The sequence below is a fragment of the Etheostoma cragini genome, chromosome 18 (assembly GCF_013103735.1).
Source record: "Etheostoma cragini isolate CJK2018 chromosome 18, CSU_Ecrag_1.0, whole genome shotgun sequence".
Lineage (NCBI taxonomy): Eukaryota > Metazoa > Chordata > Actinopteri > Perciformes > Percidae > Etheostoma > Etheostoma cragini.
Genome location: NC_048424.1, coordinates 2,134,904 through 2,138,551, shown reverse-complemented (window position 1 = coordinate 2,138,551; position 3,648 = coordinate 2,134,904). Strand labels below are relative to the sequence as shown.

At 39.9% G+C, this 3,648-nt stretch overlaps 2 protein-coding genes across 2 annotated transcripts in view; both read left to right on the top strand.

The window, feature by feature from the left end:
* Window positions 1–841, top strand: part of LOC117961025 — a 22,176-nt gene extending 21,335 nt beyond the window's left edge. The window contains exons 1-3 of the transcript XR_004660289.1: window positions 185–331; window positions 434–462; window positions 777–841. The gene's annotated coding sequence lies outside the window, so the exon portion shown is untranslated. Of the gene's footprint in view, window positions 332–433; window positions 463–776 lie in introns of the transcript that reaches the window.
* LOC117961013 overlaps window positions 1–3,648 on the top strand; it is a 27,378-nt gene that overhangs the window by 17,655 nt on the left and 6,075 nt on the right. The window lies entirely within an intron of this gene.

Here is a 3,648-nt window from a genome sequence, read left to right as displayed (position 1 = left end):
TCTCTCTCTCTCTCTCTCTCTCTCTCTCTCTCTCTCTTTCTCTCTCTCTCTTTCTCTCTCTCTCTCTCTCTCTCTCTCAAGCCTTATGGCCTGAACACTCTCTCTCTCTGTCCTTATGAAGCCTAAAGTATGAATGCCAGACCGACACATGGCTCCAAATGGAGATATCCACGTTGTTCAGGATTCTGAGTAGAACAGAAAGCTGCAGCCCGAATATAGTTCATGTTTTCATTCTAATCTCCAGGCTGGTTCAGGGTCACCATTGTGTCCGTGGGTTTAGCAGCACTCATAATAACTGTTGTGGCGGTCAACGTATGGATGAGAACTAAAGGTGAGAACATTCACAGATGTCATTTTTAGAAGGTTTAATGAATGTCTAATGAACAAGAACAACTGGTGGAAACTGAAGTCTGCTCTTTTCTGGTCTTTTCAGGAAAGATAACACAGAAGAATGGCAACGCTGTGAGTTTTAAAACTGAATAATCAACACTTGTGTTTGGGATATTTCACTATTTACATTCAGAAGGAACAGTGCTGACTGTATTGTTTTAAATCTAAGTAGCTGCAGCGTTTTTTTGTGTTTTAAGCCCCCGACGTCGCCTTCCAGACCCCGAAAGGGACTAGGATTAGGCAACGGTTAGGGTTAAAGTTAGGGTAAGGTGCCTTGAAGTCAACGTTGGGGGCTTCAAACACCATCGAGCGGCTGCTGCAACAAAGGAGATTTATTTGTTCCATTTCATCTCAGAATCTCCGGTGTGTTGTGTTGTTTGTCCCAGGAGCATGGTGATGAAGATGAAGGTACAGTGACCTATGAAAACGTTGGAGAACCTTCTGTTTCTATCGGACTCCCCTGATCAACAACGTCAACATCAACTCACCAGAACAACAGAAAAACTAACGTCATTCAAAGTTGTATTTAGAACCCTAAGTGTTTCTGTTTAACAATTACATCTTGGAGTTAGGATTGGACTTATTGCTTTTAAAGCTAAAGCTTTGCTCAAGGTTTTAAACCTCTTTGTGTGTGCAGTATATGTATAAGAAGTTAGGACTAGAGAAACTTTATTATCATCCTTTTATATACAACGCAGTAGTGTGCATAACGGAAACGTGTTCTCTAGTCCCGGTGCAAACAAAAGAATGAACAGACCAACATGAGGTGAAAACAACAAGATACAAAACAGGAAGAGAAGGTACAAACACGTTGTGAGATAATAATAAAAAAAAATATACATACAGGGGAAAATATCAATAGACAAATATAGATACAAATGTTAAGCTGTTCCCAGACAATATGTATTTTACTATAATAACAGTAATCTAATATGTTTTGTCACGTTGTTGTGTGGTTTTGAATGAGCTTCCAGCCTTAAGCATCTCTTTATGATAGGTAAGAATGATATAGTCTGCAAATAAATAAAGTACTTTATAATAACTCATGCATTGTGTTTTGGATGACTGTTTTGTAAAGGTCATTTTCTTTGATATTATTTCTATTTCTGTGTAGTAGAATTATTCAGGATACAGATGTAACTCTGTCCTTACTGTTACTGTCCAGCTGAGACGTAACCCGTCATTGTTTATTTCTGCGGTCCTTCTGCACTTCAGGTAGTTTCAAATCTCATTTTTAAGTGTTTATGGAATAATCAGAGACATAAGTCTTTGAACTTTAACAGCCACTAAATACTTAATATTGAATATTTTATTTGGAAAAACATATCTAAATTGATTTGTTCACCTCTTTGAAATTTAAACATTTCTTGATTTCCATTTTAAAAACCTGAATTTCAATAAATATTTTTCAATGGTCACAAATTCAGATACAAAAACAACATCAATTTAAAGAAATTCAGATAAAATAGATTCAGGTTTCTCAAATTCAGATACAAAAATTCAAGTTAAATATTCACTCAGTGACATCACATGACAGACAGGCCGTGCTCTGATAGGCCAGACGTCGGTTTGACTGCTTCTCCTATCCTGAGTAGCCCGGATGTTACTGTGTGAAGTTCAAATTTGAAATGTCCGAATAAGAGCAAACACATTTGATCAACCTGAATCTATTTTTATCTGAAATTCTGTGAGTCGATTTTTTTTTTGTATCTGAATTTGTGTCCATTGAAAAATATTTATTGAAATTGAGGTTTTTAAAGTGGAAATCAATAATGTTCATATTTAAATTTCAAATAGGTGAATTCAGAACAAAACAATTCAGATCGGTTTTTCAAAATGAAATATTTCAATATTAAGTATTCAGTGGCTGTTAAAGTTCAAAGACGTATGTATCTTATTTGCTTCCATACGAGTTATATTATGAAGCAGAAGGGACCCAAACATTTATGCTTAATCTCAGAGAAAAGGGTTTCTTTTTTTTCACAGTGAGGAAATGAGGATGCCAGGAGCTGAGAGAGGACTAGAGAAAGATGGAGAGGGCCACACGGACTGGGAGTAGGACAACGAGGGACGGAGGGGAGGAAGGAGCTGAGGACGTCCGAGGGGGGGGCACCTGAGACCGGGGAGCTGACGTGATGCAGAGAGAAGGCTGGGAGCGAGGGTGGAGGCAGAATGGAGCAGGGACCCGGGACAAGGGGACCGGGGGGTGAAGCCAGCTGACTGGAGACAGGAGGATGACGGAGGTAAAGACTGTTGGGAGAACACAGAGACAAGGATCAGCAACAGCGGTCAGACACGGGTAAGTTTGTTATTATCAGGAGCGCGATCGTGTGTCACCAGGTGGGCAGAAGCAACGTGGAACCGGGGATTAAATACGGGGCTTGGTGGTCGTCGGTGGCAGACAGGTGTGTACGGTGGGAAAGGTGATGGTGGAGTGCAGACGGCTCCAGCTGATTTAAAGTGGCAGGCTCAGCCTTTAGTACATGGGTATTGTATTTGGATATTCAGTTTGTTTCAAATGAAAACAAGTGAAACTAATAATGAATGTGGTGCTTAATTTAGCAGAATTACATTGTGTCAAATCGTACCAAATATTTCCTATATAACAAGCAGATTTTCTATGATAATATTATTAATAATAATAATATAATAATACATTTATGACACCAAACTCACTTAACAGTCAAAAAAGACATTCAAGTTATAGTCATCTCATATAAAATAAAAAGAATTAAAATAAAAGTCAGTCCGTCAGTCAGTTCATTAACCATTTTGAAGAGATATGTTTTAAGGTCCCATGGCATGAAAATGTCACTTTATGAGTTTTTTTTAACATTAATGTGAGTCCCCCCAGCCCGCCTATTGCCCCCCCAGGGGCTAGAAATGGTGATAGGTGTAAACCGAGCCCTGGGTATCCTGCTCTGCCTTTGAGAAAATCAAAGCTCAGATGGGCCGAGCTGGAATCTTGCTCGTTATGAGGTCATAAGGGGCAAGGTTACCTTCCCTTTCTCTGATTTGTCTGCTCAGAGAATTTGGCCCGCCCATTAGAGAGGCTTTCAAATGAGCAAAGTGGCAGTTGGTCAAGGCCACACCCCCAGCCTCCACCTTGCCCCCCTTTCTCTCTCCTCAGAAGCTACAGGCCAAGATGACACACACTAATGGAAGCTCATTGTGGGACTGGCTCTAGTGGCTGGAATTCTGCACCAAGGCAGAATTTTGGGAAAGAGACTTCAGATACAGTATTAGGGACCACTAAGG